Source organism: Schistocerca americana, chromosome 1 (genome assembly GCF_021461395.2).
Source record: "Schistocerca americana isolate TAMUIC-IGC-003095 chromosome 1, iqSchAmer2.1, whole genome shotgun sequence".
In the NCBI taxonomy this organism is placed as follows: domain Eukaryota; kingdom Metazoa; phylum Arthropoda; class Insecta; order Orthoptera; family Acrididae; genus Schistocerca; species Schistocerca americana.
In genome coordinates this window covers 1257602576-1257629546 of record NC_060119.1, presented here as the reverse complement: position 1 = coordinate 1257629546, position 26971 = coordinate 1257602576, and positions in this window count along the sequence as shown.

Genomic DNA, 26971 nt, shown 5'->3' with positions numbered 1-26971 from the left:
ACCTTTTCTAGAATTCGTTAACTTGGTACATTTTATAGTAATCCCACGCACCTTGAGGTGGAAAATAGATTACGCCTACTGCTTCTGACTGGCAGTGCGAACAATATACCTTTGTCCCTTGGTGCTTCCATTGCAGAGGACAAAGACCAAAATTATGCCGAAGAAATAGTGGACGAATTCGAGAATTTTATTTCTACAGATTTGCGAAACCAAATAGCCGAGACGTCACATCACGATATTATAGATGAAGATTTGTTTCGAGATTACGATCTTAGTGATTCAGCGAGCTCCAGTGAAGACGGTACTCAGAATCCATTAAAATACTTGGTAGGATACATCGCATTTAAATGCAAACACATTGACATTTCATTAGGAATTACAACAGCAAACTGCTACGTCGATGCAAAATTAATATCGAAACAACACTGTATAAATGTACTTTAGAAAGGTGGGCTTACTTCTCCATGACGTGAGTGGTCTGGAACAATATCACATTTCGAAATTATTTTTGGTTGTTTTCATGGAGGAAACATCTCAGGTTGAAAACGCGTGAGATAGTCAGTAGCACTAGTATAATCAAGATTTCCCGAAACGTAAAAGAAAGGAATTGATGTTTATGCAAGTAGGAGACGTTTCATCCACATGAGATTTTTGAACAAAAGACCCAAATGGAATGCAACGAAGTGGGCTTCTACGAAAATATATGTTCTCTGGACTGATTCCTCTTTTCTCTAAATATCTCTGAACTAAAGCAGCAGATAAAACTGTAAAATATGCGGCGTATTCACTTTCTGAAGCTGGAAGTATTAGTGACGAGCATCTACAGTTACCTTTACAGACCAAAAAGTGTTGTCGTCAGTGCATTTTACCGTCTTACATTTGCATTCGAATATTTCGTATACTAATTCTTTCGAATCATCTTGGGCCCCATCAATGAGATGTTCAAAATCGAATGAAAAGGGACGTGAGAATCCCATTAGCGAGTGCGCTAATGCGCCAACGCTGGATATCCAAGTGACGTAACGCATCACCGACGAATGAGAGCGTACTCGCCGAATAGCCGACGACTTTAGGATATGGTTCAAATGGCTCTGAGCACTATGGGACTTAACATCTGAGATCGTCAGTCCCCTAGACTTAGAACTACTTAAACCTAACTAATCTAAGGACATCACACACATCCACGCCCGAGGCAGGATTCGAACCTGCGACCGTAGCTGTCGCGCGGCTCCAGACTCAAGCGCCTAGAACCGCTCGGCCACACCAACGGCCGTTTAAGATATGTACAAACAGTTGATACAGTTTTACAACAGCACGACGACTGCCAAATATACCTGACAACAAAAACGTTCAATATGGTAAAACGTGGTACTTGCTAATGTTCAAATGATTCCGGACTATATAACGTAACCGTCAATGAAGGACGGAATCAGATGGTCCTGTAAAACTGTTCTCGTAGCTTTAACTCTGGTCAATGCAAGAAATCGGTTTATCAGTAGAGTGGAGTTGAATGAAGTGAACCTCTGAAAAGGTGAAGAAGATTTATACTTTTGATTGACCAGCTAACATCACAACGTTCTGCAATAAATGCGTATAGGGCATGCCAAATTGTGAACATCACTGAGTGTATACGAGAATTCTGAGAAGAGATGATACTGGCCACTTACTTGTTCCTCAACAGAATCTCGTCAGATATTGGTTTTCTGTCTTCTTCTTCGAACTCGAGAAACTTCACACACCCTTAGAAACCAAGTATCACTGTAAGATGTTAGTTAAATAGCGCACGACACTTAATACAGCACAAGTAGCAACACAGAAAGCGTTCACTCGCCGCGAATAAGTATCGCAATGATGCCAGGCAACTGCTCGTGACGTGTCAAGCTATTTTTCATTGTTGAGAGTGTTGTCCGGGATCGATAATAAAAAGTGAGAATCGCTTTGACAGTACCAAAGCTTTCGCTCGATAATAAGTAAAATGTAACGGATTTACCAAGATCACGATTCTTCAGAATATTAATAACAGAAAATTACGAAACCGTAAACATGTGAATTTCTCGCTTGAATCACTAAACAAACTAGTATAGAATGTAACTTTTATCCTAAATTGTTTCACTTCCATATTCTATACTTGATTGTAATGGTAGACTCCACAAGCTTATCGAAATGTTCAGCAGGATGAATTTACATACGTCAGTACAACAGTCTTGGTATCGAGATCTGTTGCCTTAATCCAATTTTCAAAATCTACAGAACGTCGCTTTGTCTAGAATGTATGACTATATCATAATCAAACACCATGGATTCGACTACTTCGTAAGTTGAAGCTTGTGTGAATAGAGCTGAAATGATTGATGAATACATTGGCAATCCATTGATGTTAAATTACAACCGGGGTACTTTGATGAACTGGATCATATTGTATCACAACTGGAAACAAGGTTTTCATATTGTGATAAGCTGCTTTTCCTTAAACTCCGCTGTCCCCTCCTCTCAGCTGCAAGGGCCACCGTCGTGTAGCCACTCGACACGTGTCTCACAGTGACTGCCGTCTGGAGCACCACTACCGTATAGCTGAGAACAAGAATACTGGCGCCAGAGAACACAGCCGTGCCATTCGACAGGCACAGAGGAACGAACCGAGGGTAATTTCAATTGACTATTGCACTACACATATGGTTCATTAGTTCATCACAATGGGGGAAGCACTGCTCTGGATGAGAAACCTAATTGCCAGCAGATAACTAAAACCTACTTATTAAGTTCATATCCGTGTTCGACCGCACCATCATTCGCTAGCTGCCTCACCTACTCAATGCGTCCTTTTTACTTCTTTTTATTATCACTGAAATAAAGTGATGTAACAGTCATCTGTATGAAATGGCAAAACTGCACGGAACTTGTCTTATACAGAATGTGATGACTTCCACTGGGGATGTTCTGGTACTGTATCTGTTCGGGATGCAGTGGTATATGTCGCGTATTTTATAAGCAAAGTAGACTGTGAAACCACTGTTTATTTGATTTTTTAACTGCATTTTGCCTTTCTTCTAGGAGGGTTGTAACTTACATAGTCTCAACTATTTATTCCACAACCGATACTAAAAACATACATTTTTGCACCTGTTACTGTCCTTCAAAGTAGTCACCAGCGTCTTCTAGAACCCGTTGCCAGCGATGTGGAAGACATAGTATACCGTTAGCAGAGCCTGTTCTGTTGATGGTGCGAATGGAGCAGTCTGCTGCCTGTCAAATCTCTGGAGCAGTTCTGAAGCGGTAACCACGAAGTGGTTCCTTCATCTTTGGAATCAAAACAAAGTCACAAGGACTTTAGTCCGGGGAGTATGGTGGATGGTACAGTACCTCCCAGTCCCATCGACCGAACAGACCAGCCACAGCTTGCGCTGTATGCGCCCGCGCATTGTCGTGCAAAATGATGGATGGGTCTTGAAGACCTTGATGACACTGTGGTGCTGTACGACCTCTGGCACATTCAGTCTTGATCCGAAAACATCGTGACACCGTTACGTTAGACCGCACGCTCACCAGTAACTGTGTCTCCCTTGACTGTGCGCACACCGGTGACGCGGGACGGCAGACTCCATTTGCTCGGAGGTGAAGTAGGTATGTGAACAAAGTGTGCTGTCAGCGACGTCAGTAGATTCCATTGCATAGAGTCTCCACAGCAGTGTTGCCTCTATTTAAGTTCCAACATACTTATAACTATTACTCTGATGGAGATTAAAAGACATTTTGTCACACTTGTAATCCATATTTAATAGCGAAATTTAGAAACGTTTTTCCATGAAAGTTCTATTGTTCCTTTGTCCGCACTAGAATAATTTCTGCGTGAGAGTTTCGTCAGGATGCAGTTGGTGTGTACTAGCTGCCAGCGGCCAGCCTGACACTGCCTGGCTGCTGGCAACTCTTGTGAACGCGACACTTGAACCACGTAAATATAGTGGCGGTAGCTCGATACATTTGTTACGTGAATGGGGCGTGAGTCACTGAATAACAAGCCTCAGGAAATCGTTTTCTGGCTTGCAATAGGGTTGTTTTGACTTGAATTGTTCAACATTCAGGTAGACAATGTGCATTAACGACGACCGCCTGTGTTGTTTCCACTACGGTCCCTATCAGGATGCCCGTTATCATTTAGCCTTAATGCAAAATTTTCAATCCGTGTGCAAAGTACGGAAGTTAGTTGTAACGGTATTACATGCTGTAACCGAAAGCAAGAAAACGTGCTATCCGTTGAACTGGAATTTGATCTTATCTTTCCTACGAAATATTCAGAACAATTTCTACGGAAGATGCGACAATGAGTAAAAAATTTTATTTTGCTACTGGAAAATGTAATTCTATATATAAATTACAACCAGCAGAAAAAGTCTCTAATCGGAGAACAAAAACTATATTTAAGGGAGGTAGGACGTCAAACGGGCCGACTTGGAGCAGGAGAGGCATCACAGGACATTTTAGTTTCCAGTGTCTATAATTTTGCAAATAAATTCATAAAACTTTGTCGGCAACACCAGGAAGGATTCAGGATTCACTCCCATTGCAGTGGAAGTTCGAAAACATAACAAAATAAATTTTTTTACGTTAGAAATTTCATAATTTTTCACTTACTAATGGCTGTATTTGTTGCTGTAGGTACACTTTTCTTCCAAAGTTCGAGAGGTTTTTCGATGAATTTTGCAGAGCGTACATACCATACTTACAGGTGTATGAAAATCTAGAATTTATTTAATTTATGAAAAAACCAGTGAACGGTTATAATTTAAACTTCATGTTGAGAAAAAACACAAACTTTGTAGTTAATTACCTCAATTTTTACCACAGTTTTTAATAGATTTGGAAAATTCTAGAGTTTCATAAACCTTTAAGTATGGTTTGTATGCTGTGCAAAATTCATCGAAGAATCTCTTTTACTTATGAGAAAAAGCGTACCTATAGCAACAAATACTGCCATTAGTAAGTGAAGAAAATGATAAAATTTAACATGTAAAAAAAAAATCATTTCGTTATGATTTCGAACTTCCACTCTTATGAGTGTGAATTTTGAATTCTTCCTGGTCATGCTCACAAAGTTTTATGAACTTATTTGTAAATGTATAGACAGTGGAAGTTAAAATGTCCTGTGGTGCCTCTCATGCTCCAAGTTGGCCCGTTTGGCGTCCTACCCCACTTAAAAGAATGTCTCATTCTACCTTCCTAAAAACCTTTAAAAATTATCCCAAAACTTTTGGCATGCGAACATTTGGTGTTTTTTTTTTTTTTTTTAATTCAGGTCATTTCAGACTCCCACAACCTCCCCTAAGTATAACTCACTCACACCCACTAATACATTGCAGTATGACGCTCATAACTTGCCACTCCGAATTGTCCGTCCTCACTCATTCATTCAGCCCAGGCAATTGTCATTATCTCTTAGTGCCTCTCTGGCATTGTCTCCACCGTCCTGTGTCACAGTCACAGACTCTTTCGCTCTGTCCTACTACCACAGTCTGCTCTCACTGTCACGGTCTCCCTCTTGCTCTCTCTTACTGCTCATGTGTCGTTTTTTCCTTCATACTTCTGCAGTCGCTTCTCATTGCCACCCTCTCACGCTTCTTCGTTTTCACTGTCACATTATATTCTGTCCGCCATTATCACTGCCTCTCACACACTGCTCTTCTCTTTCGCTTTATTCCTGGGACCTACCACCTCCTCCTCCACTCCATAGCACTGACTCCTTCACCCTTTCCCTAGCACCGATCTGTGAATGTCAACAAAGTTCCACTGCCACTGTGTCGATATCTTTCTCTCACACTGCCACTGTCTCCTTCGCTCTTTCTATAACACAACCACTGTCTACTACATTGCAGAAGTTATTACTTTTCCGTCTCTTTTCCTCTGACACTGTATTCTTCTTTCTCAATGTAAAGGAGTGTGAATTAATTCACATGCCAAAATGTTTGACAAGTGCTGAGGAATGTAGAATGGACCAGCACGGCGTGGCCACGCGGTTAGAGGCACCAGGTCACGGATTGCGCGGCCCCTCCCGCCGGAGGTTCGAGTCTTCCTTCGGCCATGGGTTTGAGTGCTGTCCTTAGCATTAGTCAGTTACATTTCTACTTCTACATCTACATCTAAGTGATTACTCTGCTGTTCACAATAAAGTGCCTGGCAGAGGATTCAATGAGCCACTTTCAAGATGACTCCCTACCGTTCCATTCTCGAACGGTGTGCGGTAAAAACCAGCACTGACATTTTTCTATGCGAGCCTTGATTTCTCTTGTTTTATCGGAAGATCATTTCTCTCTATGTACGTGACTGCCAACAGAATGTTTTCGCAAGAGGAGGAGAAAACTGGAACTGGCCGATGTGTCCGAACGGTTCTAGGCGCTTCAGCCCGGGGCCGCGTTGCTGCTACGGTCGCAGGTTCGAATCCTGCCTCGGGCATCGATGAGTGTGATGTCCTTAGGTTAGTTAGGTTTAAGCAGTTCTAAGTTCTAGGGGACTGATGACCTCAGATGTTAAGTCCCATAGTGCTCAGAGCATTGTGAACCCCACCCCCGTCCACCCTGTGAGAAAACGTAACTGAAATTTCATGAGAAGATACCGTCACAACGAAAAATGTTTTTGTTTTAATTATTGCCACTCCAGTTCACGTAAAGTCTGTAGCACTACCTCCCCTATTTCGTGATAATACAAAACGAGTTGCCCTTCTTTGTACTTTTTCGATGTTATCCGTCAGTCTCACCAGATGCGGATCCCACACCGCACAGCAGTACTCCAAAACAGGGCGGACAATGTGGAATAAGCAATATCTTTAGTATACTTGCTGCACCTTCTAAGTGTTCTGCCAACGAATCGCAGTCTTTGGTTTGCTCTACCCACAAACTATCTATGCGATCGTTCCAATTTCGATTATTTGTAATTGTAATGCCTAAGTATTTACTTTACAGCCTTCAGGTTTGTGGGACATATCGCATACCCGACATTTAGCGGATTTCTTAGAGTACTCATGTGAATAAGTTAACATCTTTCTTCATTCATGGTCAATTGCCACTTTTTGGACCATACAGATAACGTATCTAAATCAGTTACTTTAAGTAGTGTGCCAGTCCAGGGACCGATGACGTCAGCATTTTGGTCCCTTAGGAATTCACACACATTTGAACAAGTTGTTTGCATGGTCATCCTCCACATCAAGCACAGAAATACATATGTAAATAAAACCACCTTTTCATGCCACAAGTTACACCAGGACAAGACTGTTTTATTATTATGTACAAAATAAAAATTTAGATATTTCAGAAATGCACAATGGAAATAAGACAAAAGAAATTTAACACCTACAGCCAGATTTTACTTGCGAAACTTTTTGGATATGTTTCAGTACTACAGCATGAAGTTGCTGTATTATAAAGACACTTTACAGCATATTTTGCTACGCTACGTCACTTTATAAACTACGACTGTGCCTCAGACCGGAACTCACGTGTGTATTTTACGTGTACTAGTAGAGTAACTTGGAACCTCTGTATCTCGAATCGGTTGAAGATATAAAGAAAATTTTCAAAGTTGTTCGAGACCGGCATCTAAGAAATAAATGGTAAGAATTGCAGCCTTTTGATACGCACAGCTCTTTGGAATTCTCGGCTGGATTTTAATTCGCTGGCGAAGACGAAAAGATAGTAAAAAGATGCTTTTTGTGAAGTTTTTCAAGAAACCACCCATGAATTTTAAAGGCGTCTCCATAAGCCCCAACAAGTCCACCGTATATCACATCAAATGCTAAAAGAACTGCCCTGGAAGTCTTCAGAAGCGTTCCTCTACCTTAGAATCCTGCCGACTGACGGGTCGGACGTCTGAGAGAGAGATATACACTGCAGAAAAAGGGGCTTGGCCGGAGTTACACGTGGCAAACAGACGATCCCTATCAAAGATATAACCTGACTATCGATTCTCGTCTTATCAAAGATAAAAAACTGTTTGGCGATTCCGCAGAGCTACCGTACATTTGTCACTAAGTTCCACGGTCTCTTCTGTCCTATTAATGTTATCCAGTTTTTATGTGTTTCCATGGCTTCTATACACAGCCTTGGAGTGTAGTTCGTCGTCATAGATAAAATTATCTATTCAGAACATTTTACTTCGCAACTTTCCTCCTAAAAAGGTAAATCAGCCGTAGTGTAGCATGATCTTCAGTCAGGAAGTGATGAATTGATTTTTTCTGAAACAAAAAGTTTATCTACGACGATGAACTAACCTCCAAATTTTGGAATATATAAAAATAATGATAACTGTAATAGGGAAGGAGAGACTCTGAAACATAGTGACATATGGGCAGCAGCTCAGCACAATCGCTAACCAGTTTTTTTTGTCTTTGACAGGACAACAATCGATAGTTACGTTATATCTTTGACAAGGATCATCTCTGCTTATCGCATGTAACTCCGGCTGTGGCCGATTTTCTGCAGTATATATGTCGCTCTCAGATATTCGACGAGTCATTCGGCAAGACTCAACAGAAGAGCAACACCTCTGAAGTCGCCCAGTGCTATCCTAGAGGAAACCTTAGGAACGGAAGAGTTTCGCGGCCACGGCCTTATACCTCGGAAGGTTTACCAGCACCAATGTATTCCGGTCGTAAAGGCCTACACTCCGATGTCATAAGAACGTTGCTGAGCTCGTGCTGAATTTGTTGTAGAATAAACAAGCATAATTGGATGCTAATCATCCCTCTTTGATAAAGTCTCAATTTCCAATACTTATTTCAACATTTCTATTATTAGTCGGTTCACATGAGCACAATCCCTCATGACGGATCTGGAAGAATGTAACAATTGCATGTTCCACACTCACAATACTGAATTATAACGTTGTTTCAAAGGGTCCAGTGAAACACAGAACAACGCAGTCAAACATTGTAGTCCATAGGGACTTACCCTGCCAAATATGAGTATGATTTTACGTTGCGTGTCGACCGATATTGATAGCTGATCGGTAGCTGTGGTTTTCAATGTGGACTGTGTGGAGCCTTAGAAGAGGCTGATGTTATTAATCGAAGAGAAATTTGTAAAGAAAATAACTACTAGTGTTAGGTATTGATCTAACAACGTATCTATTAAAATGTCGTCATATGTACTACTACAGTTTACTTGGTCGTCAAGAAAGTTGGAAAATTAAAAAAATAAAATGAACTTCGGGTATCAACACTTGGTGTCCTTACATGACAAGCGTCATTTCGTCAACGCTTTGTAGATGAAGCTATCGTCCTAAAGACAAGCGTAGGTGCTACGGTAGGTACTGCTTAGTGTCAGCATGTGCTTTTTCGATCGTTGGTGTTAATTCTTAACAATAATTCCATTAGAAAAGAGAACAGCAGAAAAACTCATTCCCTCCATACAATATCACTTAAAGTTTCATTTTACATTGCATCACTATTTAATGAAGATTCTATACTGTGACCCGGACTGAGTCGCCAAGTAAAAAACCTGGATCAGAGAACCAATTCACGTTCATCCATCGGCAGTTACTCAAGTAGGTTCCTCAAGATAGTAACGGTCCATGTCTACTATTATCACAATTTTTTATGCAAGCTACATCTATGTCAGTATCTCTTGCCCTTCACCAAATCTGTAAAACATTCAACTGCTACCGTCTTCTTTTTCTTTTTTAAGTTTTCTTACCGTTTCCACATCCTCATATGATGTTACAATACGTCTACTATTTGTGTACTGTGAATTGTGTATTGGACTGGGGACCTACAAACGACGTAGAGGCTTCGTCCTGCCGTGTGGCCCTCAGTGGTTCAAATCCCGACAATGCACCACAGAAGTGCACCCACCTCTCAGCGTTCCACGCCGAACCCAGGGTTCCTGTGCAGTTCGGTCCCCAGTGGCTCCCCAACCCCCCCCCCCCCCCTCCCCCATTCCGGGAACGTCTTATTCCAGACGAGTGTAACCCCAGTATTTGCGTGGTAGAGTAATTATGGTGTATGCGTACGTGGAGACAGTGTTTGCGCGGCAGTCGCCGACATTGTGTAACTGAGGCGGTACAAGTGAAACCAGCCCACATACCCCGAGGCAGATGTAAAACCGCCTTAAAAACCATCAACAGGCTGGCCGGCGCAGCGGACCCCGACACCAGTTCGCCGGGAAGATCAGTGTCGGGGACCAGCAGGTTAGACTGAGCGGCTAGCCGGGCCGGCCACATTTACTATTAATTACTACCTGCATTTACTAAAATATTTTTCACCTTGAGACTGTCACTGCTAATAATATAAAAATTATTACTGTTGATTAAAGTTCTAACAGATCAGGGACTATAGGGTACATACCTGTTTCCGGCAGCTAACACAATTTTCGCCTTCGAAAATGTTTCATGCAAATTGAAAAATTAAAATCTTGCAATATCATCCTAAATCTGGCTGAGCCATTAGATCCTGGTGTAAAGAGACTACATGGCCTAGATTTTGAAATCGGAGGAATATGATAGTGTATCACAAGCACTTGTGCTATGATACTAAAGTACAGTCGTTTGCTGTTACTATTTTCAATCCAACTGACTTTCGAGTGATTTGATTTCGTCTGTCCTTATCTGTCTGTATTTTTTTTCATAACTTCAGATATACCACGTCGAACGTCATCTGTACTGCTTGGTGTAAGTGAGGACGTTTTTATGGCCAGTGTCAGTTTGAATAAGATCTAAGAATCTCATGATTAACAAACAACAGCAGGTACTTTTTAGCATCGCATCTTATAATTATGTAAATATTAACTGAAAAACACTGCCGATGTTTCTAGCAATTTGCAAAAATCTTCATTGACAATACTCATAGTGACTGAAGCTTGGTATGTGCCTGCTATTTGCTCATATGTAATATTACGTAACTATATTCGCTGCGTCGTCATTCTTCCCTACAACTATAGAACTCGCTATTAAATGTGCGTAACATCCACCAGGACAAAAACGTTTCTAGAAACTCTAATACTGCACTACATATTGTGTTATGAATTAATAGGCAACATCCACTGCTCCATGTAGGCCTGCTTCAGACTTCCTCATGTATTTGTCTTCAAGTATCTGTATCAATACTGCCTGTGAATTTGTTCTAGTGTCATCTTCTCACCATTCTTAGGTTTCCATCTACGCATCCTCATACATCTTCTAATCTATCAAAGAATTGCTTTATTAATTTTCAAAGTGACGTGTCCTCCCCACCTTCATATCTCGGCCTCTACAGTCACACCAAGTCTATATGTACATCCACATTCCGTAAATCTCTGCGAATTTCCTCGCTGTTAGTCAGGTGCCTGACAGTTCAGGTTATTCAGCTTTTGTGTGAACCTGTCTACTGGGACAGGCCCGTTCTCTCACCACATATTGTCTGCTTGTTTCTTCTTATGTCTTCCCATATAACTTCAGTTTGTCAGTTTAGAAACTAATGTTAATTCTGAATGTTGTAATTCGGTTGTTTCTTGCTGTACTACTTCCTTTCTTATGTGTAACGATCATAAGCAACCGCGAGTTGAACTGAAAAATTTAATTTCTGTTTTCTGTATTTCACTTAATGCTGTCTGTTATGGCACACAAGAGTTACATCCATACGGAAGTGCTGAGGTTATTAACGCCTCCAGCAGTCAAAACTTAAAACTGATAATGAGCTTCCCTCACGTTATTCATTATACTAAACATAGCGTCTAGCTGCAGACAATGGGTACATTGAATTTAACTGGGACAAAGGACTGGAGCGCTGGAGTGCATAATTGGATCGCATGCACATACACGCACACCCACAAACAATGGAAAAGGAAAGTTGCTACTCACCATATAGTGGGGATACTGAGTCGTGATAGGCACAACAAAAAGATTCACACAGTTACAGCTTTCGGCCATCAAGGCCTTTGTCAGCAGTAGACACACATACACGGGTGCACACACACACACACACACACACACTCATGCAAACGCAACTTGCACACATGTCTGCAGTCTCAGAGAGCTGAAACCACACTGCGAGCAGCAGCACCAGTGCATTATGGTAGCGGAAAGGAGAGAAAATAAATAACTGGGAGTGGTGGTGTAATGAGGGCTGTGTAGTGCTGGAGTGGGAACAGGGAGGGGGATGGATGGGTGAGGACAGTGACTAATAAAGGTTGACGCCAGGAGGGTTATGGGAACGCAGGATGTATCGCAGGGAAAGCTCAGACCTGTGCAATTCAGAAAAGCTGGTGTTGGTGGGAACTATCCATAAGGCACATGCTGTGAAGCAATTACTGAGATTAGGGATATCATGTTTGGCAGCGTGTTCAGCAACAGGGTGGTCCACTTGTTTTTCGGCCACAATTTGTCGGTGGCCATTCACGCAGACAGACAGCTTGTTGGTTGTCATGCCTACTCAGTATGTAGCACAGTGGTTGCAGCTTAGCTTGTAAATCACATGACTGGTTTCACAGGTAGCCCTGCCTTTGATGGGATAGGTGATGTTAGTGACCGGACTGGAGTAGGTGGAGATAGGTGGATGTATGGAAGAGGTCTTACATCTAGGTCTATTCCAGGAGTATGAGCAATGAGGTAAGGAATTGGGAGCAGGGGTTGTGTAAGGATGGATATGCATATTGTGTAGTTTCGGTGGACGCCAGAATACCACGGTAGTTTTGTCTGCCATATGTGCAGGTTTACTGGAAGTACCAGGTGGTTGTAATTGTCCAGTGTGGGCTGTAATTATCGTACGACAACAGAAACTGGTAGATGTGCTAATGCGTTACAGCGGAGCCGATTTACGCTGGAAAAATTTAGTTACAATTTTGGCCACCAGGTGCTAAACAGGCATTGGAGAGTCTCTCGTCGAAGCCTGTGGTGCTCATATTTAATAACCTGTGTGAGCGGCGGTTCACAATATGCACAGCATTGTGCCTTTCTCATTTGTTTGACATTCTTTCTCCACGTCCCGTTACTAATCCATCTTGCATGGAAACATTTCTATACGTCTTTCTAGCATTCAGTGGCTAGATTCACATCTGGTGGGAAAAACTGGAACAAAGTTTTTTCGGCGTAAACCAGTTCCGTATTAACACATTAGAATAGCTACCAAGTTTCGCTGCCGCACGATGGCTAAAGCTCACTCTGGACATTCGTGGGTGGCTGCATTTTAATTATAACTACCCATATTTAAAATCATGCGAACTCACTGATATAAATAGTTCACTTCAGTGTTTCCTTTCTCATTTTTCTGTTTCCACGCCGACGTCTGCGCTCCGCAAGTCACCGTGAAGTGCGTGGCAGTCGGTACGTTGTTTTCCAGTATCGTTTCCAATTCTCCCTGTTCTGTTCGCTGTCGTCACTCGAGAAGATATACTGTAGTACAATTGTAAGCGTGAAACTTTACTTTTAAAGCACTGACTCTTGGCATTTTGTGAGTAAGGTTTCTAGCAATGCACAACATCTCTCTTGCAAAGTCCCCAAGTGCAGTCTCTTGAGCAGGCCAACGACACTGTCAGGCTGACTAAACAAATCTGAGGCGAACCGTGCAACTTTTCTTTGGCTTTTTTTCCCTCTCTTCCGCTACTGCAACTTGGTAAGAGTCTCAGATCACCAAACGGAATTGGAGATTATGGAAGAACGAGAGTTTTTTAACAGACTTATTTTTTGTTTGTGGTCTGGGCTTCCTCAAGATTTCTCCATTAAATCAAAATTGCCATAAAATAAAAATGTAACACTCTCAAGGATCGTGATTAGTGGAACGACTGAGAGGTTGAAGCGTTGGTGATTCATTTGCCACGGCCATCACCCATTTTATGGTGCTCTGGAGGTCATTCTGTACGCACTCTGTTTTGACAGACTCCATGGTGCACTTAGAGGTGACCAGTGTTTGCAACAGTCGCTCTAGGGCACAACTACGCCTCGCCGACTAATATGTACTCATGTAGAACGTCTTCAGCCATTTGAATGGGGTCACACTATGCGAGAAGCTGGATGCACGTTGTAATGGTACTTGAATCAACGTAACCATTACGGCACCTCACCTCAACCTCTCGATACCAGCACAATATTCTACTGTGTTTCTGTAAAGTAGTTAACGTATTTCTGAGACAACATTGAGATTTGATTTCATTAATACAGAGGTACTTCGATACGTCGGTATGTATATATTGCAATGATATTATCCTTATGTGTATTCTTTCTTTTGTCACTATGAGCTTGGACGTACTTGTAACTCTGATTTTTGGGCGCGTAAGCGGTTATTAGAATTAGAGAGTCGGACCTTGAGAAAGTCAGGTCTTGGACGTCATGTTGAAAAGGCGCATATTGTAGTCAGCTTATAAAATGTGAACTTTATCAGTGAGGAAGATGTTTTCAAGTGTGATTTGTATTGTGAAGTGATGTTTTGTGAGTTACCCGATACTGCAACAAAAGTAATAAAAAAGAAGTGTAACTTAAATTCCGAGTGCTGATTACTTTTTTTACATCACCATTACACTAACTTTCAAAAGGTTTAATCTTCAAGAATGGTTTATGAAACACATCTATAAAACTTTTGAATATCGCGTAATAACACCTAGGCCTCTTTGCATCCGAGCTTGGAATCATCACCACCTAGATTTTCGACGATTGAGCCATGATTTTCAACGAGACCAGCGTGGGAACCACGAAAAGAGGAGTGCCTAGTTTATCCATTATTTCATGAAATGACTTTATTAACTGAGCCCTAATGACACCTGCCACATAATATAAGTTTGTTGTTGCCCGAAAATGCAGTATTTAGCAGCATGAGCAACACTACAACCACAATTAATTTTTGACATCCGTTGTGGTAGGGTTGTTAGAACGTGTCGGGAGGTTGCTGCACATGTTGCGCATAGTGTATCGGTGGTGTGTCGCTGTTTTAAACGGGGTCTGTGTAATATGGTCTGTCGAACGAAACGCTATAAATTTAGCGATACATTCAGTGCAATAGTTGGATACTGTCTGCAGAATGTGTTACGAATATAATTAGCGTTAAGCAAGCAATAATTCAAAATATCATGCCTGGAGCTGAAGCTTCATTGTCTGATCGACAAAAATATAGTAGGCGATAAACTTTCTTGCTTTCATAATTTTGGACGGATGTCAGCAAATAAAAGTTTCAGAGAGGTTTGAAATTACGTGTGATGTAAGTGGGACGTCGATAACTGTTCTCATTCACAAATATTAGACGAATACACTGGGTAATGTACGTGCCTTGGGTTATACTGCCTTAGGACTTGTACACAGTTTTTATCTTTAATGCACGAATTATTGTGTTTAAACATCAACATAAGATTAATTCATTTTCTTCATATCTCTTACAACCTAATTTCAATTCCTATGCGGCTTTGCACTAAAATACCGTCCAAATGTTTTATTATTTGACATCGATTGGTAACATATAAGTTTGGTACATTCTGAAATTTTGGAAAAATAGGTAGAAAGCTAAAAGCAAACGTTTTTACTTGTTAATAGGGTTTCTCAAGTGAAGTAAACTTCTATAGATTTTTTTCAGTGTTGCAGACCGTGTCAGATAGTAAAATGAAGAACTATCGCTTCGGCCACATGAGGCTCCTTGGCAGATATCAACGGCATTAGAGACAAAAATATTTATTCATAATCTAGCAGTATCTCACGATGTATAAGTCGCAAGAGTACATTGTGTGTAACAACAGTATAAATTTTCTTATGTAGTCTTGTCAAATTAGTGTAAAGTAAGTCAGGGCAATGTGAATGATTTTCCTAATTTAGCCAGTCCAGCTAAAAGAAAATTTCTTGGTATTTTGGCAGTTAGTTAAATTATGTGTTATATTTGCCTGGAGAGCATACTGTCCACTTGCGGCATCCCAAGTAATTTCTTGAGCTGTCACAACCAATTGTACTCTCAAGTCCTGTAATTTCATTTAGAAGTGTCAGAATTTTCTGCTAAACGAGCTTAATGAAAGACGTGCCCAAAAATGGCTGAAACGATGTAACATTTTACGACCTGAGTTGGCTACATATTCCGAAGACTTTTGTTGAATTAAAGACTTATATCGGCCAGTGTCCATCATAGGTTTATAATCCATCGCACTACAGACCTATATCATTGACGTCGGTTTGCAGTAGGGGTCTGGAGCATATACTGTATTCAAACATTATGAATCACCTCGAAGGGAACGATCTATTGATACGTAATCAGCATGGTTTCAGAAAACATCGTTCTTGTGCAACGCAGCTAGCTCTTTATGCGCACGAAGTAATTTCTAGATTTCCGGAAAGCTTTTGACACCGTTCCTCACAAGCGACTTCTAATCAAGCTGCGGGCCTATGGGGTATCGTCTCAGTTGTGCGACTGGATTCGTGATTTCCTGTCAGGAAAGTCACAGTTCGTAGTAATAGACGGCAAATCATCGAGTAAAACTGAAGTGATATCAGGTGTTCCCCAGGGAAGCGTCGTGGGGCCTCTGCTTTTCCTGATCTATGTCAATGACCTGGGTGACAATCTGAGCAGTTCTCTTAGGTTGTTCGCAGATGATGCTGCAATTTACCGTCTAGTAAGGTCATCGGAAGACCAGTATCAGTTGCAAAGCGATTTAGAAAAGCTTGCTGTATGGTGTGGCAGGTGGCAGTTGACGCTAAATAACGAAAAGTGTGAGGTGATCCACATGAGTTCCAAAAGAAATCCGTTCGAATTCGATTACTCGATAAGTAGTACTATTCTCAAGGCTGTCAATTCAACTAAGTACCTGGGTGTTAAAATTACGAACAACTTCAGTTGGAAGGACCACATAGATAATATTGTGGGGAAGGCGAGCCTAAGGTTGCGTTTCATTGGCAGGACACATAGAAGATGCTAGTCCATTAAAGAGACAGCTTGCACTACACTCGTTCCTCCTGTGTTAAAATATTGCTGCGCGGTGTGGGATCCTTATCAGGTGGGATTGACGGAGGACATGAAAAGGGTGCAAAAAAGGGTAGCTCGTTTTGTATTATCACGTTATAGGGGAGAGAGTGTGGCAGATATGATACGCGAGTTGGGATGGAAGTCATTAAAGCAAAGACGTTTTTCGTCGCGGCGAGATCTATTTACGAAATTTCAGTCACCAACTTTCTCTTCCGAATGCGAAAATATTTTGTTGAGCCCAACCTACATAGGTAGGAATGATCATCAAAATAAAATAAGAGAAATCAGAGCTCGAACAGAAAAGTTTAGGTGTTCGTTTTTCCCGCTCTCTTCGGGAGTGGAATGGTAGAGAGATAGTATGATTGTGGTTCGATGAACCCTCTGCCATGCACATAAATGTGAATTGCAGAGTAATCATGTAGATGTAGATGTAGATGTAGATGTCGATGTAGATGTATGTGGGGTGTCCTAGGTGAGCTCATAACTCTTCAGGTACTGAATTTGGAGGCCATGTTCATCGGACATGTTTTTCTTTGTTTTGATCGGCATTACACCCTCCCGAAATATGGAATTCGAACAGCCTGCAGTAGGAAAAAATTATTGTCAGGGGTATCAGAATGATTTTCACGTACAACTTCCGACTCTGTCGTTTCTGGACCAGAGTTCCTTACCTCAAATTGACACATTCATTCTTCTCCGGCAAGCCTGAAAATATGTAACAACTACAAGGAATCATCATCCGTATTTTAATGTTGTTGCCTCATTCGTGTAAGCATTAAAGAGAGAGAAAGGGGGGGGGGTGACAAGGGGAGCAACTTTGCTGTCCTCTATAGATCAGATAAATTTGAAAGATTTATATGATGATGAGGCAGGAATAACAAATTTCGTATATATCTTTTTGATATTTTCTGCCCCCATACACTGTATCATATTGTTAGTTTCTTCATGTCTGGATGATGACGCTGTTGATGATGATCAGTTGACCATCTGGCAGGCGCGCCTACAACATCGCGATGAAGAATTTACAACATGGTCATCCGTCAGTAAAAACCAACTTTTCTTAAACAAACTGTAACATTTATTGAAGAAAGCGGTTCATATTCACTATCTTCAACTCTTATAACAAAAGCTTTAGCTCTTTTAGTTCTTTAAATAACAATCTAGCCAGTTTTTCTGGCATATGTTCACATTCATAAAACCTTTCACAGACAATCTCCTTACGAATTAATTCCGGAAATGTTCAGAAAAATGAAAAAGTACCCAATAGCCATCACCTTGTAATTCTTGAAATGAAGTATCATTCACACAGTTTAGCTACAACGTCATCTCCACCTTTTGTCATGTTGCACTCAATTATGATCTCAGGTTTTTGTGTTTTTTCATCCAATGTCGCCATGTCATGCACAGCAGACTAAATTATTATAGCATAAGAAACTTCCTGGCAGATTAAAACAGTGTGCCGGACCGAGACTCGAACTCGGGACCTTTGCCTTTCGCGGGCAAGTGCTCTACCAACTGAGCTACCCAAGCACGACTCACGCCCCGTCCCCACAACTTTACTCCTGCCAGTACCTCGTCTCCTACCATTCAATCTTTACAGAAGCTCTCCTGCGAATCTTGCAGAACCAGCACTCCTGCAAGAAAGGATATTGCGGAGACATGGTTTAGCCACAGCCTGGAGGATGTTTCCAGAATGAGATTTTTACTCTGCAGCGGAGTGTGCGCTGATATGAAACATCCCGGCAGATTAAAACTGTGTGCTGGACCGAGACTCGAACTCGGGACCTTTGCCTTTCGCGGGCAAGTGCTCTACCAACTGAGCTACCCAAGCACGACTCACGCCCCGTCCCCACAACTTTACTCCTGCCAGTACCTCGTCTCCTACCAATCAATCTTTACAGAAGCTCTCCTGCGAATCTTGCAGAACCAGCACTCCTGCAAGAAAGGATATTGCGGAGACATGGTTTAGCCACAGCCTGGAGGATGTTTCCAGAATGAGATTTTTACTCGGCAGCGGAGTGTGCGCTGATATGAAACATCCCGGCAGATTAAAACTGTGTGCTGGACCGAGACTCGAACTCGGGACCTTTGACACCGCAGGCAAGTGCTCTACCATCTGAGCTACCCAAGCATGACTCACGCCGCGTCCCCACAGCTTTACTTCCGCCAGTACCTCGTCTCCTCCCTTCCAAACTTAACAGAAGCTCTCATGCGTACCTTGCAGAACTAGCACTCCTGAAAGAAAGGATATTGCGGAGACATGGCTTAGCCACAGTTTGGGGGATCTTTACAGAAGGAGATTTTCACTCTGCAGCGGAGTGTGCGCTGATATGAAACTTCATGGCAGATTAAAACTATGTGCCGGACCGAGACCCAAACTCGGGACCTTTGCCTTTCATGGGCAAGCGCTCATTCTGGAAACATCCCCCAGGCTGTGGCTAAGCCATGCCTCCGCAATATCCTTTCTTTCAGGAGTGCTAGTTCTGCAAGGTTCGCAGGAGAGCTTCTGTGAAGTTTGGAAGGCAGGAGACGAGGTACTGGCGGAAGTAAAGCTGTGGGGACGCGGCGTGAGTCATGCTTGGGTAGCTCAGATGGTAGAGCACTTGCCTGCGTTGTCAAAGGTCCCGAGTTCGAGTCTCGGTCTATCACTCAGTTTTAATCTTCCAGGAAGTTTGATATCGGTGCACACTCCACTGCAGAGTGAAAATCTCATTCTGGAAATATTATAGCATAGTTTTTACAAGGAACACATGAAACTAAGGTGTTATCCTACTGAAATCCAAACATTGCACTTCTAATTTATTTTGTTCAGTTTGGATGAAATTCTGGAAGAATTCTTCGTTAATGTACCAATGCAAGTGACAGTCTTCTGCAGCAAATATTTAGAAAGGAGTTAGCTTGTGTATCAATTGTCAGTTGTAAGGTTCCTGTTAGAATTTTCTAAAGGCATCACATATCGTTTCAATATGTCCTCAGGAGCATTACATACGCGATATTGTCCGATAATGTATTACCAGATTTTCTCCTGTCGTTCCTCGTTTCCATATCAACAAACCACATACAGCTTACAAAAACAGAAACATATTGTAACTCTCCGCAGTCCCAATCAGCAGCATTCCTGTTCCGTTCCAGTACATTAACATGATGGCATTTCCTTCTTCGTCTTCTTCTTCTTCTTCTTCTTCTTCTTCTTCAAAGAAAAAAAGAAAAATCCTGAACACAGCTATTATTTCGTCACTTTATTACCTCTTTTGCACCGGAATTGATGTGTGTTCAAAATGGCTCCAAGCACTATGGGACTTAACATCTGAGGTCATCAGTCCCCTAGACTTAGAACTACTTCAACCTAACCAACCTAAGGAGATCACACACTTCCACGCCCGAGGCAGGTTTCGAATCTGCAATCATAGCAGCAGCGCGGTTCCGGACTGAGGCGCCTAGAACAGCTCGGCCACAGCGGCCGGCAATCGATGTGCGTCTTGCTGTTCCATTGTATACGTATTTGTATAGTTTACGGTTTCATCAATGAATTCAATTACTTAAAAAAAAAAAAACACTACCTTCATCAGTTATACCCATCACATTTCTCTTCGGATCTGGTAGAACTTGCACAATGTTTTTTGCTGTCGGCTTTTGATGTTTTAGTACTCTCGCTTTTACACCAACGTGAAACTTCGCCTTTTCAATGAAGAACCCTCGAACATCTGCTGTCTTTTCGGGATCATCACCATCCTCACCTTCAACTTCAGATTCACTGATATGGTCCTATGCAGTGTTTTCGTGACTCAAACCTTCTTTACTTTCTTCCAAGTCTGAAAAGTCTGGCTGTACTTTATTATCACTTCCTTCGGGCAATGTGCGAATTTCTTCGTCTGATACACCCTTTGAGTTGTAACAAAACACCAAAGAAATGAAATCTATAAGTACATACAGGTGTCAGTGTGACCAAAGTAATGTTTAATGTGCATATACAAAATCGAAAAAAAGCAAGGAGCAAGTATATTTAACTTTTTAGGACACTTTCCTCTGGACATTAACTGCTGGAACAAAGCTTGAAGCTGTCACGCCAGTAGGCGTGCGTTGTGCTATTTACAACATTAGACACGTCTTTCCTTACAATTCTGAAAACAAACTGAGAAAGCTAACCAAATGAACTGAGGCCACTTTAACATTATCGAGAAAACATTAAGAATGAAATACATAACAGCAATGGTGCAGTAGCTCAAGATTAAGGCGTCGATTAGGCGCAAAAACCCTGATGTTGTACTTTTTAGAACATCGCGTCTGCTCGATGGTGAATGAAAACCCACACCAGTTGCTTCTTTTGAGAACTTTGTTATGTCTTTATATTAGGCAATTATCAAATATATCTGAATGTTATGCTGTAGAGAAGTTACGTCAAATGATAGTTCTTCTTTACGGCGTAAGTTTCAGATGCTCTTAAGAATGGCCCAATATAAAAGCCGAAACCAAGTGAGTGAACTTCATAATGCTCTAGAAAAGACAACTGGAGTGACTTTTCATTAATGTTTCATATTGTCCCAAAACTGTTTCACCCCGCCTCAGAACTATTTCAGCTTATCCCAAAACTGTCTCACACTGCCGCCAAATTAAATCTAAGGGCACAAAAACTGCATCACTTTCTCTCAAAACTGTGTCAGCTTGCTCCATAACTGCATTAGTCTCCAAAACTCAATCAACGTACACCCTGAAAAGTATTACCCTTCCCCAATAGGGTATCAGCTTGTCCCAAAACTCAACCAACTTGACCATAGAAATGTAGCCAGTTGCCCCAAATTTGTACCAACATGCTCCCCAAGTGTATCAACTTGCCTGCATATACATCAACGTGCTCCAAAAGTCTTTTACCCTGCCCCAAACAATTATGAATTTTCCTGAGTACTGTATCAGTTTGTCCCCAAACTGTTTCACCTTTCCACAAAACTGTATCAACTTTGCCTCATGAAAGTAGCAATGCGCCCTGGAACTGAGTCATGTTGGCTCACAGATGTAACAACTCGCCCCTCTCAAACTATACAAACTTGCCATAAAACTGCAACCACTTGCCCCAAAACTGATGATATTTTTCACAAGAGATGAGTTGCTACAGTTGCAGAGCAAGGTGTGCCCAGCAGAGAGATGTAATACAATTTCATGGACAAGTCAAATTGCAACAAAAAGTCTCACTTTCCTTCTTTTACCTCATGGTTAGACTTTCTGATACCTGTGTCAGTGTTGTTTGTGAACAATAACATTCCTGAGTCTGAACCTGTATCTGATGAATAGGTCTGGGATGAGTTAGGAAGATTATTTCACTCCAGATCCCAGAATAGAACATCACTACCTTCTCTGGTTTCCGTCCTTGAGGAAGAAAGGGGCAGCACTTTACCATTATGGTATCTAAAATGTTTATGGGTCATTCATTATAGTTTGTTTCAATTTGTTGTGGTGTAACAAGCTGATTTTCGTTGTGTCAGTGAAACGACGAAATACAACAAGAAGACAGACAGACACATAACACGAACAGAAACATATACAATGGAAGTAATAGGTGGTTCTTCACTGAAGAAGACTGTTAAAGGGTATGGAATAAATTTATTGAAACTACAGATATTCTGTCAAAAAATAGAGTTTCTACCGGTAATAGCATTTATGGTTACAGATAATTCTAAAATTTAATTACCTATGTGAACGTTGTGTAGTACAAATAACATAAATAATAATTTTTAAGTTTCAAATTCATTGATATCATCCACAACAAACACAGTGACTCAGTATGAAGAAGAACATTAAATACAACATTTTTTAATATCTTGTGATCACTTGTTTGAGGTATTGTATTATTCTCTGTTTCAGACTCTGATGCAGCTGTGCCCAATACTAGATGCAAAAAATATAAGCAGGTACTTTTCAAACATCGACGAAACCGTGATTGTTCCGATAAAGGCGAGCTGAAGCAAAGCCTTTGCTGGAAAAGGGATTTAAACAAATTAGTAAACTGCTGCAGAGAATGGGGCAGCTATTCCAAATAGAGTTGAAGAATAGCAATAAGATAGACTTAGAAAAAGAAAATTAATATGTCAACCGTGAAGAACGAAATGTATTTATGATAACAGGTTATAGGGAATCCCACTATTTGTAGCAGAAAAAAAAAAAAAAAAAAAAAAAAAAAAATGCTAGCTGCGAGTAGAACTCACCCACTTACGGATTTGTACAGATTCAGTTATGTATGTCGTCAGTTCATCCATTCTGGAAAGAACCTCTTCGATTTTTGACTGTTATTGCCACTGGTACTCGAAAGATACTGGTCCCAGAGATTCCAAGACGTTCGAGGATGTTTTATTTTCTACCATGAAGTCGGGTAACGAATGACAAAAGAAATTATTTTTCGACTGATGCATTTAAAAATTAACAATTTTTTAAATTTTTTACCTGTAGTTAAACTCTGAATCTTCTTGCCAGATGTCGTGGTTCTAGTTGAACAGGAATACACTTTAGGCTTCGATGAGTGAGTAAGTGAGCATCGAAATATGTGACGTATTTGGCCATATATTTTGATAGCATTGGCGTAGAAGCTTCAGTTTTTTCACCGCCAGGAGACCTTAGTAAGTGACGTAACTTTCAACCTGATACGTCTACCAGTTCTCGAGAAAAAGGATTTTTAACAGTCAGACAGACAGGCAGACGGATGGACAACAAAGTGATCCTGTAACGGTTCTGTTTTAACTGACTGGTGTACTTAATCCTGAAAACGTTGTAGCTAATGGTAGGCATTGTAATCACATTGCCATGGTCAATGACTTGTGAGCATGGAAAGACAGATGAATGAAAGGTGAACAAGCTGCTGTTGCTTTTCGCAAGCATAAGATGTCAATATTGTATGCTTGGCTAATTCTCGCCGACAACTGCATTTGAAGCTATTTGTAGAATCAGCAGTAGTACCTATTCGTGTTTCATTGTTACCGAAACAAATTTTACACGTTTAAACAAATTTAACACGTCTGAAAGAATCGGTTAAGGCTTGTCTACTTACCTATATTTGAGTAGTTCTAAGAAGTCTGCTTTGAGCTGTGTGAACTTCAGTAATTAATGCTTGCAGGTTTTATGCATAAACATTTAATTTGATGGTCATTCTGCTTGAAAATTTTGGTACAACTACTGCACTTGCGTCGATACCAAGTGCTGCTTAACCTGCAATATTTTATCGGTAGTACCAACACTAGTTGTGCATACTTTTTATTTTTATAGATTAATTTAATTACCACAGTAGTTCTAGTTGTAGCAGTAGCAGCTTTAGTCATCTGTAGAACCTTTTTGTTTCAAGGATATAGGACATGTAAAAGTATTCACAAATTTAGACCAATATAAAATAAGCTAATTTACATACTTATATTTAGAGACAATCATTAGATTTACTCGTGGTATAAAATATTTCTTTCACTAATAACTTATTAAATAATGTAATGCCACACTGTTTACTCTTATCTCACTATCAGTCAATGCACACACTATACACACTTTGTTTCATAACACTTCACTCACTACACAAACACACACACACACACACACACACACACACACACACACACACACACTGATTATCTTTGTGCCATCTTCTGTATCGCATCTCCCAATTTACTATCCTGAAAAACAGAGTCACAATACCTCTATAATGGTGATCTTTGTGCCATCTTCTGTATCGCATCTACCCATTTACTATCCTGAAAAACAGAGTCACAATGCCTCTATAATGGTGAACTGTGTGCCATTTTCTGTATTGCAACTTCCCATTTACTATCTTGAAAAAGAGAGTCACAATGCCTCTATAATGAGTGAGATGTTGAGCACAGAAAGAGGAAGAGGTGTTAGTATTGTGCAATGCCTTACTTGGGGTAAGTTTTTCTAGAAAAGGAAAAAGGAAGGAAAAAAACATAGTGTTCATGTGTCGTGTGGAGTATTGGCTGTTTTATAATCACTATTATTATATATTTGAATAACAATTTTCTTTAACAAACCCCTACTCTGTTTTATTTAAGTAACCCTTCAATGTATAAAATGAATTGCATAACTCATACCTTTTAGCTGCCTTTTTAAATAAATGTATGTTTGGAATTTCTTTATTCTCTTTTGGTAATTTATTGTAAGCTTTATTCCTTGGTAAAAATGCTGTTTTAAGTTTTATGTTTATTTTTTCTTGCAAAATGTAAATTGAGTCTAGCTGTTGTTCCATGGTCGTGGACAGTGCTGTTTGTGTGGTAATTACCAATTTAGTTTTGATATGTACAACTGATTGGTAAATGTATTCATATGGAACAGTTAAAATACCCAGTGTTTTGAACAGATCTTTACATTGAGCTCAACTACTATTATTGGTTATTATTCTCATGGCTCTTTTCTATAGTTTGATAACTGTGTTCATATTTTGTGCGTGTTTCCCCAAAAAAGAATGCTGTAGCTAAGAATTAAGCGTACATATCAATGGTATGTAACTAAAAGACACTGCATGTTACACACTGTTGACAGGATTCTAACATTCTGATGACATTCTGTTTGCAAGAACCTTTGTGTGTTCACACCGCTTCAACTGAGAATAAATATTCATTCCTAGAAATTTTACATTTGTTACACAGTCTGTAGATGTGCTATCTACATTTATTTTAACATTGTCATTTTCCCTCTTCAAACTAAAATTCATGGCATTAGTTTTCTTTATGTTCAGTGTTACTTTATTGCCTAATGACCAATCGTAAACTTCATTGAGAGTTTCTTTTGCTTTCTCTGCAAGGAGTTCTCTTCTTTTCTCAGTGACTATAATATTGCTCTCATCAGTGAAGAGAATTTTTTCACCATGAGTAGTACCATGGGGAAAATATTCTACCTTGCAAAACCCCTATATTAATGTATTCTGGTTCTGATAAGTGTTTTAATAAATGTTTAGATAAAGAAGTGTGTGTTACCCTAGTCTTTGTACCATGTCTACTAGGAATGATCGAAACCAGTCATTAGCCACCGCCATTATTCCTAATGCTTCTAATTTATGTAATAGAATCTTGTGGTCCACTTTATCAAAGGCCTTAGAAAGACCCATAAAAAGGCCTGTGACACATTCATCTTCGTCAAGAGCATCAAGTACAAGTTTAGTGAATTCTCTTCATTGTATATTATTTTGTCAGTAAATGACTTTTTTGCAGCAATCAGCACCTTCTTACAGATCCTTTTGTATACATGATAGAAATTTAAGAATTCTGGATCATTGTGACTCTGTTTTTAATGGATCTAATGTATTTAAGTGTTTGGGAGACTTTTAATACCTGCTAATGTCCATCTGTTTTTGAGAGAAGTAATACAGGCATGAATACTTTTGGATCTTTTATTTTGATTTCTGATAAATGTCTTTTGTAGGCTTGTAGTTTAGGGAATGATTGGATGTCCAATTTTATTGTTGTTATTTGAGAGACATGGTATGATAGTCCAAGATATTTTATAGCTACATCACATATTTCCCTGTCCATATTTGTGGCCATATGGTCAATTACTGATGCAATAATTGTAGTAGCCCTTGTCGCAGTATTAACCAATTTTGACATGCCAAACTTTGAGGGATATTCACGAGGGTGCTGGTGACTCATTTGTGGTATTAGTGTTGATGTGGATGTCCCCACACAGAATTATGTTGACCTTAGTACTTGAGACTTTATCTAGAACTTCTGTTAATTTATTGAAAAAAGTGTCCACACTACCACTAGGAGATCGATACACACAAAAAATGATTAACGTCTTTGTGATATCGAGCCCTGTCAATTGAATAGCTGATATTTCAAAGTGTTTGACTTCACTTACTGTACTTAGGTCATGTCTTGATTTCAAGTGTTTTCCTTTTCTGATATAAATGCATGATCCTCCACCTCTTGAAACAGTTCTGAAGAGTTTACCCTTTCATGTATAGTATCTCGTGTCTTTTGTACTGGACGTCTTCCATATTTTGAGAAAAAACATAATTATTTCATTTAGCTACCAAGTTGGGATATTCGTTTATGATCACAGATCTGGAATTATACTTGCATATTACAATAAGCCTGTGTGTGT